General features: G+C 43.1%; 1 protein-coding gene across 1 annotated transcript in view; it reads right to left on the bottom strand.

Annotated features, from left to right (window-relative positions):
- The window catches only part of tbcd (tubulin folding cofactor D), a 400,428-nt gene that overhangs the window by 236,292 nt on the left and 146,574 nt on the right, over nucleotides 1-17,562 (bottom strand). The gene's annotated exons all lie outside the window — the stretch shown is intronic.

Below are 17,562 nucleotides of genomic sequence, written 5' to 3'. Positions count from 1 at the left end.
TCATCCAAGCTAATGTCCTTCCTTACTATTGCGTTAATCTCCTCTTTAACCAGCAATGCTACCCCACACCTCCTTTTCCTTTCTGTCTATCCTGTCTATGAAGGAAAGATGGGAGTTTTTTTTGAAAAAAGTCATATCTTGTTTGAATTCAGAATGCGTTAAGTGACGAGCTTGATTCTTGATTCAGTATAATATGTCAGAACAATGTTGCTACATCCCACTGCAGTCACTAGAAGATAATGTGGGGGATGAATAACTAAATTGTTACATCTTTAGGTAAGACTGACAAACACCGATGTACCTCATTCTATTGTCTCGCCAAACTGAGGAAAGGTTGAACACTGATTAACTAATATTTGGGTCTTCAATTTACTAAATCTATCCCCAATAGTTTAGGGTAGTATACATACACATGTCTTTATTATAATGAGGAAGACATTCCCAGGGAGACTGTCTTTTTCAATATCACAGCCTGGATTTTCCTTGGCAAAACTACAGCTTAAGAGCACGAGGGAGAGTAAAGTTGCACGTTTTAGCTTACTACCGGATACAACAGAGCAGGCCACTTTTGGTTTATTTTGTGCATTTTTCTAGAATTTCCTAGGTAGTGATTTTCTTTTTTGGTTGTCTGGACTCTGTAGCTTCAGTGAAAAGATCTGCTGCCATTTAAAGTGCGTCCTTGTTAAATTTTGAAATGGGGAGATGGATTTCTCAGTGATAATCTTTCTCTTTGTGTGATGAAGAGAAGGTGGATGAAAAATGGTAGAGGTTGGACTGGATAAACTTAGAATAAGGCATCACTGAAGTCGTTTCCAACATGTCAATACCCAGTCCAATGGGCTTACATGCCAAAGACATCTTACTTACTTACAATTCTTTGTCTATTAGTGCCTCAAAAGACTGCTCTCCCCACCATCAAAGATGAAAGATCAACTGGAGAGTATGTGAGCTGCTGGGAGAAGAATTGCAGCCCACTTCAACGAAGAACACATCATTATCAAGAGCACTGAAAGAACCCACTGCGTTAAATTTTTTGCCACTGAATCTTTCCAGCAGCCCTGTCAGTTCACTTAGTCAGTCAGCAATTCATCATTGTACAAAGAAGGTCACCGATGCTCTATTCAGACAGACTTCTCAATATTATTCTCACAATGCAACTGGCAAAACAAAACAAGCAACCAGTACAATTCGACAACTAGCAACTGACTGCAGAATGAAGCCTTGAAAGCTCCCATGACACTCCTTCAACTTCATTAATAGGAAAGAACTTCATTTGATTAATCACCAGTTAGCATCTGCTGCCAATCAACTTAGCTTCCACCTGAATGCCTGCTACCCAGGGAAAATAGGAGGGCCTTTTGGCTAAGATCTGCATAACTAACCTGACCAGCCACCATGACCTCCGGGTGGTTTCTCCCTGGTCAGGAAGGTATATGCTTACATTTTTGTAAACAGGAGGTGGGTGGGATGGCTTGACCCATCCACCTCCACGGAGGTGTGTGGGGGACCTGACCCATCCACCTCCATGGCACGAACCTGGTATTGCAGTACTTCCAGGAACGGTGCAGTGGCTCTAGGCCTTTTGGCTAAGAGCATTGGCGCAGAGTGATCCTTGACTGGTGCAGGGTGACCTCTGGCGTTTGTGACTTGACAAAGAATTGGAAACGATTGGCTACGAATTTATAAAAAAAAAAATAGGAGGTGTGTGGGGTGGATTGACCCATCCACCTCCATGGCACGAACCTGGTATTGCAGTACTTCCAGGAACGGTGCAGTGGCTCTCGGCCTTTTGGCTAAGAGCATTGGCGCAGAGTGATCCTTGATGTGTGCAAGGTGACCTCTGGTGTTTGTGATTTGACAAAGAATTGGAAAGATTGGCAACGAAAAATTAAAAAAAAAAAACTGTTATGGTTATCTCATTATATGCCAATCTACCACACCAACATTGATGAATTAAGATGCATCAGAGTGGATGACAGATAACCAGAGATATCCCCTGTAGTCTTGTATGGCAATTGCAGTCAGGATTCGGGGGGGGGGGGGAGGGGATAAATAAAACAAGATCCAGGAGACAAGTGCTGTTACAGAGCAGATCATTAGCATATTGAAAAGCAGCTAAGTCATCATCCAGTTATACATTTTGAACTTTCAGATACAGTTGAAACCAACTGTGCTGAACCCTCTTCCTGCCTGTATAAGAGCACTTGGGAAAAGCTCTTCAGAAGTCTTAGTTTTGGACTACGAGGCAGAAGAGATTGTACAATTTGCCATCCATTCTGAAATGAATATAAACTCTTTCATAAGTAAGCATCAAAGCAAACAAGGTATAAACAAAGTGGGAGCTAAAACACAACCCTGTTTGACTACATTGGAGACAGGGAAGAGGTTGAAACTTTACCATCTTCCATGGTTCTAGCCATCATCAGAAAACTCAATCATTCCCACCGGGGTTGTCTCAGAAAGACCGTGAAAATTCTACGGTGGCACAAGATTCCAGACCCTGAGGTATTCAAAAGAACAAACATGCCTGGCACAGAGTTCATGATAGTAAAGGTGCTGTTAAGGTGGGCTGGTTACCTCATCCAATGCCTCAAACTAGACTACCCAAGACAGTATTTTACGGTGAGCTGAAGCTTGGTAAATGCTCTCGTAGTAGCCAGTTTGATGTAAGGATTGCCTAAAGACCAATCTTTAAAAAAAAAAGTAGCATCTCACCTAATGTGATGCTTGCGGCAGGAAAGGGTGGCAAAAGATAATTCACAATGGCATGACAAAGCTTGAAGCAAGGTATATCCAGCTAACTGAAGAAGAGAGCAAATTCAGGAAAGATCAGCCCCAAGGTCAATCTTGACATCCAATGTCCTGCATGTGGGGAAACATTCCTCATTAAAATCGGACTTTCCAGTCATAGGAGAACCTGCAGCTTGTATCAAATTGGAGTTGCATCATAGGTTGTCATCATCGTCAACGACGGACAAATCATCACCACCACCAAGAGCCACAATGTTCCTTCCTCCCATTGCATTTCTGTGGCACACATTGTGATCAACCTTATCCTTTACAAGAATAAAATACAGTAGTAAAAGAAACTGATTGACAATGGTACTTCTTTTCATCCTTGAGTGTCCACCCATTCCATGAATATAATGCCTGCAGGTACAGACTCCCTTAAATCACCTCCCCTTTAAGTCCAGTACAACCATGTTGTGACAGTTAATGATGTTATGGACTTAATTAAGGTGCATTGGTAGTTCCAGAGGATTCTTGTGAAAAGTGCAGTTTTGTTTGCAACCAATTAATATCACAGTGAGGACAGAACAAGTAAAGAGGAAGTCATTCGCTCTTACAGTTTGCACATGGGTACATAAGTAATAGAGCCTTTATCTACCTTGACCATCTTGTGAGGTCATTCAATGTGCTGCAGTGTGGCAGCAGGTGAAGTGGTAGAGGTTGCAATGACAGCCTCAGCCACCTCCCTACATAATGTCTGCACCACCCCCTTATGAAGCTTCACGTCTTCTGTTCCCAGAAGTTATTCCCTTCTTGCCCTGATTTCAGCATGTAACACATCAACCAATGCAGCTAAAGCCTTGCACCCCTTCCCCAACTAAACAGAAAGGCAAAGGCTACACGCACCTCTGATCATCCTCCAACTTGCTATGTCCATGATTGGCCAGTTGAACTGCCAATTAAACCTTATTTTGGTGTGGACTCTTGGCAGCTAACTCCCATTTAGCTCAATAAATGAAGGGGACAATGATGTGCAGAAACATCAATAAGTGTGGCTACTATAAGAATCGACAAGTTATTCAACAAGAAAAAGAACTGAGAGTTTTTCATATGGTAGTGCAACGAGCTTCCTGATAAGTACAGGAAAGGAATTGAGGAATTGTCAGTGGTTGTGACTCAATTACAGAATAGAATACAAAACTCCCACAAAGAGCACTACTCTTGTGATTTCCCACATTCGGCAACATACCTTTCTTAAAGTATATAAAGGATAAAAAAGGAAAGGTATTTTGTGGAAAAAGTAATGTTCAGTAATGATGAGAACATTCTACATTAAATATTAAAAAATTGTAATATAAGAAATGAAAGATATTTATACAGGAAACAATACGTTTCAAAATATGTAGTTTCATAATGATCTTAGTTTATGTGCGATGTATATAAAGCCTGTACAATATTCCTAGTGAGTCTACCTTTGTTGCGCCCTCAAGGCATCAAGTCACCTGTCACAGTCTGCCCTGCCTTAACTAACAACGTAACAGCAGGTGGTGGTAACCGACAGACTTGTACTTTATTCTCAACTGTGATCTTTTTTGAGTTACAACATCAATATCTTTTTTCCAGTTGATAAAGAATGGATTTTGAGCACGTTTTATTTCTTCACGTAGATCCTATGGGCCCAATTTTGGCCATGACATGCATCAACTTTTTTGGAGTAAGTTGTTTTTTCTGGCGTAAGTTAAAAAATGCCATTTTCCCCAAAAAATTTGCTCCACAGTATGTCAGTTAGTACGATTTTTTTTAGGTCAGTTTTTTTTTCAATAGGGGGCGTTCCCAGACACTTACGCTAGTTTTGGCCATTTATGCCACTTTGGCCAGTAGAAAGTTACTCCAAATCCACTTAGGACAGTGTATGTGGCCAGCTCTGAAAAACCTTGCGGGCAGTGAAGAAAAAGCAGCGCACATTCGGCAGATATTAGGGCAGGGATAGGGGCGGGAAGGGAACTGGAGAGGACCTCAGCAACCAAGCACCAAACATTGCAAGGAAAAGCTCAAACAATTAAAATACTAATAAAAATGAAGTAAATCCTACTGGAGAAATGCAAGCTGCTGGCCGCGATGTCACGTGGGGGGGGGGGGGGGGGGGAGGTAGCCAGAGGGAGAGAGAGAGAGAGAGAGAGCGATAGATATGCTGGTATTCGAAACACTTTTTCTCTCTCCCTCCCCCCCCCCGCAATACATTCTCCACCCCCCACCCCACCCCCCGATACATTCTCCCCCCGCCACTCCCAGATACATTCTCCATCCCCAATACATTCTCCACCCCCAATACATTCTCCCCCCCATACATTCTCCCCCCTACCCCACACCCCGATACATTCTCCCCCCCTACCCCACCCCCCGATACATTCTCCCCCCCTACCCCACCCCCAATACATTCTCCCCCCCCACCCCACCCCCCGATACATTCTCCCCCCTACCCCACCCCCAATACATTCTCCCCCCTACCCCACCCCAATACATTCTCCACCCCCACCCCACCCCCCGATACATTCTCCCCCCGCCACTCCCAGATACATTCTCCATCCCCAATACATTCTCCACCCCCAATACATTCTCCCCCCATACATTCTCCCCCCTACCCCACACCCCGATACATTCTCCCCCCCTATCCCACCCCCCCGATAAATTCTCCCCCCCTACCCCACCCCCAATACATTCTCCCCCCCTACCCCACCCCAATACATTCTCCCCCCCCACCCCACCCCCAATACATTCTCTCCCCCCCCACCCCACCCCCAATACATTCTCTCCCCCCCCACCCCACCCCCAATACATTCTCTCCCCCCCACCCCACCTCCAATACATTCTCCCCCCCCCACCCCACCCCAATACATTCTCCCCCCCCCACCCGCCCCCCAATACATTCTCCGCCCCCCCCGCCCCCCAATACATTCTCCCCCACCCACCCCACCCCCAATACATTCTCCCCCCTCCCTCCACCCCACCCTCAATACATTCTCCCCCCCCACCCCACCCCACCCCCAATACATTCTTCCCCCCCCACCCCACCCCACCCCCAATACATTCTCCCCACCCCACCCCCAATACATTCTCCCCCCCCCACCCCACCCCACCCCCAATACATTCTCCCCCCCCCACCCCACCCCACCCCCAATACATTCTCACCCCCCCCACCCCACCCCACCCCCAATACATTCTCCCCCCCCACCCCACCCCACCCCCAATACATTCTCCCCCCCCCACCCCACCCCCAATACATTCTTTCTCCCCACCCCCCGCTCCCCAATACACTCTTTCGCTCCCTGAGCATGCCGGCAGTGCTTTCTGCGTTGGCCTGTTGCTCCGTTCCCCCCCCCCCCCACATCCCATAGACTGCATGCCACGCCACGACTCCAGGGACTCCGAAGAGCGGCCAGGATGGGGCCCTTTTTTTCTGCCGCCCTTTCCAGCGCGCAAAGTCGGCGCGCTTAAGGTCAGTGCGCCGAAAAAAACGGCTTGGTCAATGTTGGGCCCTACAATTTACATAAATACCTTCAAATGATCAAATGTCAATCTGGTATTAAAAGGGCAATACTGAGTGTCACTGTGATATGTTTTGACTTTACTATACTCAGTTGGTCGCATTCTCACCACCGAGTCAGAAAACCAATGCCACAGTGCTGTATTGAGATTGTGCTGCATTAGCATCCTTTAGATAAAACAATAAACCAAGGCCCTGTCTGCCTGTTCCAAGGATTCAACTAGATGCAAGGATCCATTAACAAGAGCAATGAGTTCTCCTTGTATCCTGGCCAAAATTGCTCCTTCAATTATAATACCAAAAACAGATTTACTGGTCATTCATTTCATTGCTGTTTTGTGGAACCTTGTTGTGCACAAAATCACTGCTGCAATTGCCCAGATATCAGTAATAACTGCACAATGTAATTCATTCTATGTGAAGTACTTGGGGATGTTTCCGAGAAATGGTATAAGGGGTTATGTAAATGAGGTTCTTTCTTCTTTGTGTACACTACCACAACAGTACTAGAATGCAAACTGACTTTCCAATGCTAATCATCATCATCGTAAGAACATAAGAAATAGGAACAGGAGTAGGCCACACAGCCCCTCGAGCCTGCTCTGCCATTCAATAAGATCATGACTGATCTGATCATGGACTCAGCTCCACTTCCCTGCCCGCTCCCTATAACCCCTTATCATTTAAGAAACTGTCTATTTCTGTCTAAAATTTATTCAATGTCCCAGCTTCCACAGTTCTCCAAGGTAACGAATTCCACAGATTTACAACCCTCAGAGAAGAAATTTCTCCTCACCTGTTTTAAATGGGCAGCCCCTTATTCTATTATACCCTCTAGTTCTAGTCTTCCCCATCAGTGGAAACATTCTCTCTGCATCCACCTCGTCAAGCCCCCTCATAAGCTTATATGTTTCGATAAGATCACCTCTCATTCTTCTGAATTCCAATGAGTAGAGGCCCAACCTATTCAACCTTTCCTCATAAGTCAACCTCCTCATAGAAACGTAAAAAATAGGTGCAGTAGGCCATTCGGCCCTTCGAGCCTGCACCACCATTCAATATGATCATGGCTGATCATGCATTTCAGTACCCCATTCCTGTTTTTTCTCCATACCCCTTGATCCCCTTAGCCATAAGGGTCACATCTAACTCCCTTTTGAATATATCTAACGAAGTGGCCTCAACAACTTTCTGTGGTAGAGAATTCCACATGCTCACAACTCTCTAAGTGAAGAAGTTTCTCCTCATCTCGGACCTAAATGGCTTACCCCTTATCCTTAGACTGTGACCCCTGGTTCTGGACATCCTCAACATCGGGAACATTCTTCCTGCATCTAACCTATCCAATCCTGTCAGAATTTTATATGTTTCTATGAGATCCCCTCTCATTCTTCTAAATTCCAGTGAATATAAGCCTAGTCAATCCTGTCATCACGGGAATCAGTCTGGTGAACCTTCACTGCACTCCCTCAATAGCAAAAATGTCCTTCCTCAGATTAGGAGACTAAAACTGTACACAATATTCAAGGTGTGGCCTCACCAATGGCCTGTACAACTGCAGTAAGATCTCCCTGCTCCGATACTCAAATCCTTTCGAGATGAAGGCCAACATGCCATTTGCCGCCTTCACCGCCTGCTGAACCTGCATGCCAACTTTCAATGACTGATGTACCATGACACTCAGGTCTCGTTGCACCTCCCCTTTTACTAATCTGTCACCATTCAAATAATAATCTGCCTTGCTGTTTTTACCACCAAAGTGGATAACCTCACATTTATCCACATTATACCGCATCTGTCATGTATTTGCCCACTCACCTAACCTGTCCAAGTCACCCTGCAGACTCTTAGCATCCTCCTCACAGCTCACACTGCCACCCAGCTTAGTGTCATCTGCAAACTTGGAGATATTACATTCAATTCCTTAGTCTAAATCATTAACGTATATTGTAAATAGCTTGGGTCCCAGCACTGAAACCTGCGGCACCCCACTAGTCACTGACTGCCATTCTGAAAAGGACCCATTTATTCCGACTCTCTGCTTCCTGTCTGCCAACGAGTTTTCTATCCACGTCAATACATCACCCCCAATACCATGTGCTTTAATTTTGCACACTAATCTCTTGTGTGGGACCTTGTCAAAAGCCTTTTGAAAGTCCAAATACACCACATCCACTGGTTCTCCCTTGTCCACTCTACTAGTTACATCCTCAAAAAATTCTAGAAGATTTGTCAAGCAGGATTTCCCTTTCATAAATCCATGCTGACTTGGACCGATCCTGTCACTGCTTTCCAAATGCGCTGCTAATATATCTTTAATAATTGATTCCAACAATTTCCCACTTCCGATGTCAGGCTAACCAGTCTATAATTCCCCGTTTTCTCTCTCCCTCCTTTTTAAAAAAGTGATGTTACATTAGCTACCCTCCAGTCCATAGGAACTGATCCAGAGTCAATAGAATGTTGGAAAATGATCACTAATGCATCCACTATTTCTAGGGCCACTTTCTTAAGTACTCTGGGATGCAGCTTATCAGGCCCTGGGGATTTATCGGCCTTCAATCCTATTAATTTCCCTAACACAATTTCCTGACTAATAAGGATTCCCTTCAGTTCCTCCTTCTCGCTTGACCCTCGGACCCCTAGTATATCCGGAAGGTTATGTGTGTCTTCCTTACTGAAGACAGAGCCAAAGTATTTGTTCAATTGGTCTGCCATTTCTTTGTTCCCCATTATAAATTCGCCTGATTCTTAGTGCAAGGGATCTACGTTTGTCTTCACTAACCTTTTTCTCTTCACATATCTATAGAAATCTCCGGAATCAACCGAGTGAACCTTCTCTGAACTGCCTCCAAAGCAAGTATTTCCATTCGTAAATATAGAAACCAAAACTGCACGCAGTATTCCAGGTGTGGTCTCACCAATACCCTGTATAGCTGGAGCAAGACTTCCCTGCTTTTATACTCCATCCCCTTTGCAATAAGGGCCAAGATTCCATTGGTTTTCCTGATCACTTGCTGGACCTGCATACTTATCCTTTTGTGTTTTATGCACAAGTACCTCCAGGTCCCGCTGTACTGCAGCACTTCGAAATCTTTCTCCATTTAAATAATAACTTGCTCTTTGATTTTTTTCTGCCAAAGTGCATGGCCTCAAACTTTCCAACATTATACTCCATCTGCCAAATTTTTGCCCACTCACTGAGCCTATGTCCTCTTGCAGATTTTGTGTCCCCTCCTCACAAATTGCTTTTCCTCCCATTTTTGAATCGTCAGCAAATTTGGCTACGTTACACTCGGTGCCTTCTTCCAAGTTGTTAATATACAGGTCATTAATATACATTGTAAATAGTTGGGGTCCCAGCACTGATCCCTGCAGCACCCCACTAGTTACTGGTTGCCAACCAGAGAATGAACCATTTATCACGACTCTGCTTTCTGTTAGTTAGCCAATGAGTTTCCAATTTCAGATGTGTTGTTGAGAAAGGTGCTGAGTAAATGTCAAATGCTTTCCTGTGGTAGAGAGAGGCTGGGTAAATCGGAGGGAACTCTCAGAGCTCAGCCATTTCCATCACCTCCTAATCACTGGTCAAGAGAGGCATTAACAAAAGCCTGGAGTTCCAAAAGTATTAGTTCCTTGCGGTTAGTTGCTGCATTGCCAGGGAAGAAAATTGAGAGAAATAAAAGAAAATGTTTGAAAATGTGAAATGAAAGGTAAACTGCTGGAAATACCACAACAACATCTGTAAAGATAAAAGATAGTTTGGTGTTTTGGTATAGTCCTCTGCCAGTTTTGACAAAGAATTAGACCCAAAACATTATCCGGTCTTCTTTTTACAGATGCTAGTTGACCCGTTGTATGCTGCCAGCATTTTCTGCGTTTGCTTACAAAAATTCAACAGTAACTGGCATCTGACTCAGAGAGACACCTGATGGCTGGTGTGGGGGAATGAAAAAATGTTGTATTGCTCCTCTTGGGTTTCCAAGGTTGAGGCAGTGGTATATCAGTGGGGGAAAGTAGAAAGAGTTTTACTCTGCATGTCTGTGCTAGCCTTGAACTGGGAATGCTTGATGCTGATACAGGGTGCCTAAAATGGGAAGCATTCCAGCCTCCAGCACCAACATCGCTCACCTTGAAGAAGTCAAAAAAAATTTTTAAATATTTAAAAAGACAAAAAATTATATTTCTGAATATTTGCAATAGGTTTAGTTACAATGCCACCATTATCTCAAACATCTTAGGTCTCCAATCACATTAAAATATTGCTATCTTTTTAATTCTCAAATACTAAAGTCATTCCAGAGCACTTTGCACGGCCTTTGATATTGGGACAATTGCAAATTTCAAATCAATTTCTTTGTTGTCATTTAAAAGCAAGCAGGCACTCCTGTAAACATACAAATCTTTGTTGCTAAGGGCGTAACAAGGAAAACATCTTGAATTTTAAAATAAATCGTGGTAGGTCATTGAATGATTCAAAAACTTTGGCTTCTTCCCTTTCCACTTTCACAGCAGCACATTTCTAACTTGTCCACCTTCATCGAGTCAAATGAGATATGGACACCTCCATACTTCCAACTATTACTTTGTGAACAATTATTTGTAGCAAAAACGTACAACATATTTTGTTTATTTTAAATTTATTTTGTTAAAATTTTTCACAATATCGTAACCATTGCAAATTATGTAAGGTATTTTCCTGTTACCCAAATATGTCGAGTTCAGTTTTTAAAAGCAGTGTAAAGTCTATTTTCCTACATTTTTCCCCCTTGCCCCTCTCCTGAAGATGTCAAGACATAGGTAGAAAATAGGTGTCAATAGTCATCTGATACCTCTCCGAAGTGGACCAATGAATAGAAGCAGCTTATTCATGGGCTGTGCCTAATCATGTACCCACCTCAGCATCTGCACATGTGCACTTACAGCAGGAATTACAGAATAGCACTCAGAAGCGGGAACCCAGGGCTAGTACATTTCCCCCCAACATAGTTACGTGTAGCACCCCCACTAATCCTTCAGCTGTGATCAGTTAACTCAGCCTCAGTCCTGGGAGCAAACCTTGTTGGGGTAAAAAGACTTCTCTTCCTCAAGATGGACTCCCTGATATAAGGAATCGACACCCGCCCGTCCGTGTAGCGACCACGGAATCACTCAAACGAAACCTCGGTTAACCGGTTTTTATTCAAGCATGCTAGGGAAGGGTTCCGATGAACACTTCCCCAATCAGAGGTTTTACAATTACAATTAGACAGTTTTTCGAGGTGTGCAACCCTCCGACAAAACCACCAATTAGCCTACTGCTATCAGTGAAGTTACATTGATTTGTTCACTCTTATCAGACTGGCTTTGAGTGGTTCTTCCCCATCTGTCCATCTCCCATCACGTCACCCTTCTGAAATGTGTTATTCAGTGGTGTCAACTTTGCCTCAGTTCCTCATGATGTGTGAAGTAACCTTGCTTCCCAGGGTTTACTATCTTGTTCCCAAACACCTGCTTTCTTATCCTGTTCCCAACAGAACTCCAGTCATAATGTCTTAGTTTCGCATGAGATTCAGATGCTGTTACAATCTATGTTCCAGACTGTTGACTCCCCACTGCCCTTGGTGGATGTGTTATTCAGAATGTAAGTCTGTATTAAGGTTAACACAATGGATGGTTCATTAACCATCAAGCTTTGTTGTTTCCCTCTTCATAACCCAATGTAAGCGAGTGTATAAGCGTGCTTTACATACATAAGCGAGTTTTACATAATCGGTCAATATTACAATCTCTACCATAAGACAGAGGCACTCCGGATTCCTCAAAACCTCTTAATACTGATAATCTAGACTATTTATCAGATCAATTCACTACCTTCAGTATCCACTTTCGTGATCATCTATCTGTCTCCACTCTAGTGACCGTATTTTATCCCCTTACAAACCTGGAACCATCCTGGTCTGTATCACACGGCATCACACCACAGGATGCCCAAATTTGTTTCTGAATTTGGCAATCCTGTACCGTCAAGTGCACAGCCGTAAGGAGTTATGTCTTAAACTTTAGTTTCTTTCAGCCATCTTGCTGCATAGTGGCCAAAATAAGTTTGGGGGGCCTGGGTCACAAATAATGGATCAAACCCGACAGGTTGAGGAGAAAGCAGCCCTATTTTTAGGCAACATTATTTGGGGCTGAAGCCAGCATGTCTGTTTAGCTGCCGATGAGATGAACAATTCAGATAGGTGTCAGTCAACTTAGATTTTGGGGCACTAGCTGCGTTTGAGTCACAAAAGAGTGGCAGATTAGCATGCAAATCTGTACATTCTTTTGGAATCAGGGAAAGCAGAAAGTATTATAAAATTTGCATACTGATTTATGGCAGTGCCAGAATATCACAGCATTCCTACTTTCAACATTAGTGTTTTTCTGCAGGTAAGTTCAATAGAATGTCAGTTTCCCTCCTCTTTCCCCTGACAAATATGAACATCAGCAGCTTACAAAGTCAGCATCCAATGGGACTTAGAACCACATGCAAATCAACCAGGAGTGAGGCAGACATCACAATCATTACATCAAAAAGCTGTTCTTTGTCTTTTTTAAAAGTTTTACAAATCTTACTAGATTCTACCTATTTAAAGGTCATTGAAAACTAATTGCAAAATGCATTCTTGCTTCATATTGATTGCTTTATGTAAAGCAAAATTGACTGTATGAAACTGACAAATGTAAGTAGTGGATTTCAACAACCCTTATTAGTGAGATCCTAAGTTGATTTTTTTTTAATCTCCTCCTTGGGTAATTGCAACTGGTTCCAAAGTTTCAGCAAACAGGGGAGGGGCAACACACGATAGTAAGGTCACAACACTCAACCAGAACATGAACAGTACCCATATCCGTATGTTGGGTTTCAGGATATACAAATGTTTTCTGCCACTTCACCCTACACAAGTACAGATTTATTTCTATTTAATCAACCTCTGTAAACAAATCTGATGTCTTTGCAATTGCAACTCCTACAATGATGCCAAAATTTTACTCCACCTAAATTAAAAAAAATCCCAGCAGGCAAAAATATTCTAGTTTCATAAACGTGTGGAATGCAGATTGCAATAGAGAAAATTTCAACATGTGCAATCTCAATCTCTTGCTCAATTGCAAGAAGTGCTCCAACATCACATTCAGTCCATCAGCAAAAGTATTTCCACCTCTAAAGCTATTACCCTTCTCTGTTACTATCTTACCCCTACTGCTGCCAAAAACCTAATCTGTGCCTTCAACATCTTCAAACACCAACTTTTTAAACTCGCCCACTTGCTGACTTCCCAAGCTCAACCATGCATAAACTCCAACTCGTCTGCCACCTTTATCCTATCATGCACAAAACCTTACTCATCCAGCAACTCTATCCGTACAAATCTCCATTGGCTCTCATCCCTCAATACATTAATTTCAAAATTTTTGTCACTGCCTTTAAATCCCTCCACAACCTCACTCCTTCCCATCTCCACAACCTCCTCCAGTTTTACAAACCTGCCTACATCCTCCACCCTTCCAACTTTCCCCAATCCTTCGATTTACATTGGTGGCAGACCCTTTCACCTGTCTGCCTTGCTACATCTCCTTAAAATCAAGCTTTTGACAGGCTTTTTGTAGTGCAACCAAAGGTCTTGTTGATTCCATTCCACAGTTAAAAAGATAAAGAAAGAATTTGCATTTATACAGCACTTTTCACATCATCAGGATATTCCAAAACACTTCACCACAATAGGCAAATATGGCACGTAGCAAGGTCCAACAAATGTGGAGGTGCTGATTGAGAAATAAATGTTAGCCAAGATAGCAGTAGAACTCCTCTGTAGTAAGATCTTTTACTCCCAGCGAAGCAGGCAAATAGGACCTCTGTTCAACATTTCATCCAAAAGACAACATCTCCGATACTGCAGTGCTCCCACAGCATAGCAGTGAAATGTCAGCCTTGAATATGTGCACAAGTCTCTGGAGTGCAACCTTCAGACTCTGAGCCAAGAGTGCTACCACTAAGCCAAGACTATGATAGGCGTACTCAATATTCAGGAAGGATAGACAGAAAGGAAAAGGAGGTGGGGTAGCGTTGCTGGTTAAAGAGGAGATTAACGCAATTAGCGGAAGGACATTAGCTTGGATGATGTGGAAGAGCTGCGGAACATCAAAGGGCAGAAAACGCTAGTGAGAGTTGTGTACAGACCACCAAACAGTAGTAGTGAGGTTGGGGATGGCATCAAACAGGAAATTAGGGATGCGTGCAATAAAGGTACAGCAGTTATCATGGGTGACTTTAAACTACATATAGATTGGGCTAACCAAACTGGTGGAGGAGCATTTCCTGGAGTGTCTAAGGGATGGTTTTCCAGACCAATATGTCGAGGAACCAACCAGAGAACTGGCCATCCTAGACTGGATGTTGTGTAACGAGAGAGGATTAATTAGCAATCTTGTTGTGCGAGGCCCCTTGAGGAAGAGTGACCATAATATGGTCGAATTCTTCATTATGATGGAGAGTGACACAGTTAAGTCAGAGACTAGGGTCCTGAACTTAAAGAAAAGTAACTTCAATGGTTTGAGACGTGAATTGGCTAGGATAGACTGGCGAATGATACTTAAAGGGTTGATGGTGGATAGGCAATGGCAGACATTTAAAGATCACATGGATGAACTTCAACAAACGTACATCCCTGTCAAGCATAAAAATAAAACGGGGAAGGTGACTCAACCGTGGCTAACAAGGGAAATTAGGGATAGTGTTAAATCCAAGGAAGAGGCACATAAATTGGCCAGAAAAAGCAGCAAACCTGAGGACTGGGAGAAATTTAGAATTCAGCAGAGGAGGACAAAAGGTTTAATTAGGAGGGGGGAAATAGAGTATGAGAGTAAGCTTGCAGGGAACATAAAAACTGACTGCAAAAGCTTCTATAGATATGTGAAGAGAAAAAGAATTGTGAAGACAAATGTAGGTCCCTTGCAGTCAGAATCAGGTGAATTTATAATGGGGAACAAAGAAATGGCAGACCAATTGAACAAATACTTTGGTTCTGTCTTCACGAAGGAAGACACGAATAACCTTCCGGAAATACTAGGGGACCGAGGGTCTAGTGAGAAGGAGGAACTGAAGGAAATCCTTATTAGTCAGGAAATGGTGTTAGGGAAATTGATGGGATTGAAGGCCAATAATTCCCCAGGGCCTGATGGTCTGCATCCCAGAGTACTTAAGGAAGTGGCCCTAGAAATAGTGGATGCATTGGTGGTCATTTTCCAACATTTTATAAACTCTGGATCAGTCCCTATGGATTGAAGGGTAGCTAATGTAACCCCACTTTTTAAAAAAGGAGGGAGAGAGAAAACAGTGAATTATAGACTGGTTAGCCTGACATCGGTAGTGGGGAAAATGTTGGAATCAATTATTAAAGATATATTAGCAGCGCATTTGGAAAACAGTGACAGGATCGGTCCAAGTCAGCATGGATTTATGAAAGGGAAATCCTGCTTGACAAATCTTCTAGAATTTTTTGAGGATGTAACTAGTAGAGTGGACAAGGGAGAACCAGTGGATGTGGTGTTTTTGGACTTTCAAAAGGCTTTTGACAAGGTCGTGGGACAAGAGATGAGTGTGCAAAATTAAAGCACATGGTACTGGGGGTAATGTATTGACGTGGATAGAGAACTCGGTGGCAGACAGGAAGCAAAGAGTAGGAAAAAACGGGCCCTTTTCAGAAAGGCAGGCAGTGACTAGTGGGGTACCAAGGGTTCAGTGCTGGGACCCCAGCTATTTACATATACATTAATGATTTAGACGAAGGAATTGAATGTAATATCTCCAAGTTTGCAGATGACACTAAGCTGGGTGGCAGTGTGAGCTGTGAGGAGGATGCTACGAGTCTGCAGGATGACTTGGACAGGTTAGGTGAGTGGACAAATGCATGGCAGATGCAGCATAATGTAAATAAATGTGAGGTTACACACTTTGGTGGCAAAAACAGGAAGGCAGATTATTATCTGAATGGTGATAAATTAGGAGACCTGGGTGTCATGGTACATCAGTCATTGAAAGTTGGCATGCAGGTACAGCAGGCGGTGAAGGCGGCAAATGGCATGTTGGCCTTCATAGCGAGAGGATTTGAGTATAGGAGCAGGGAGGTCTTATTGCAGTTGTACAGGGCCTTGTTGAGGCCACACCTTGAATATTGTGCACAGTTTTGGTCTCCTAATCTGAGGAAGGACATTCTTGCTATTGAGGGAGTGCAGCGAAGGTTCACCAGATTGATTCCCGGGATGGCAGGACTAACATATGAAGAAAGACTGGATCGACTAGGCTTATATTCACTGGAATTTAGAAGAATGAGAGGGGTTCTCATGGAAACATATAAAATTCTGACTGGATTGGACAGGTTAGATGCAGGAAGAATGTTCCCGATGTTGGGGAAGTCCAGAACCAGGGGTCACAGTCTAAGGATAAGGGATAAGCCATTTAGGTCCGAGATGAGGAGAAACTTCTTCACTCAGAGAATTGTGAGCATGTGGAATTCTCTACCACAGAAAGTTGTTGAGGCCAGTTAATTAGATATATTCAAAAGGGAGTTAAGATGTGGCCCTTACGGCTAAAGGGATCAAGGGTATGGAGAGAAAGCAGGAATGGGATACTGAAGTTGCATGATCAGCCATGATCATATTGAATGGTGATGCAGGCTTGAAGGGATGAATGGCCTACACCTGCACCTATTTTCTATGCCACATCAATATACTAACAGGTTGCATCACTAAACCACCTGTACAAGAGATTGGAAGAATATCCACACCCGCACAGATTTCCATCTGAAACACTTTGTACTTGTTGCTGGATGGAACACATGCAGTTTAGTCATAGCCTGGAAATCACAGAAAACATCTTCTAACACATCCCATTAATATTCATGCTGTATGTCTAGGAAAGACAGTGTTATAGAGATAGGGTCTGTCATTATGAATGCTCATTTTGCTTTACAAAACAAACATGAGTAAAATCAAATGTTGAAAGATAACCACAGTGAAGAGGGGCTACAAGGATTTCTCTGTAAAAGACAATGTGGACATTTTGGAATATGATAAACACTGAACACAATCTGTTGCATGTGTTTAGAAGTCCCATTTTAAATCATTTATTTTTGTGCTCAGTATTTTCTGAAGGAGCTTAAGCACTAGACTTTACTAATGAAATACAAAATTAGCTGACAAAACTAGTTTGGTAAGGTGTAATTCATTTTGCAAACGTAATAAATGTATTTAAAACAGGTAGCTTT

Source organism: Pristiophorus japonicus, chromosome 16 (assembly GCF_044704955.1).
Source record: "Pristiophorus japonicus isolate sPriJap1 chromosome 16, sPriJap1.hap1, whole genome shotgun sequence".
NCBI lineage: Eukaryota > Metazoa > Chordata > Chondrichthyes > Pristiophoridae > Pristiophorus > Pristiophorus japonicus.
The sequence above is the reverse complement of the archived record's forward strand: the minus strand, read 5'-3'. Positions and strand labels throughout refer to the sequence as shown.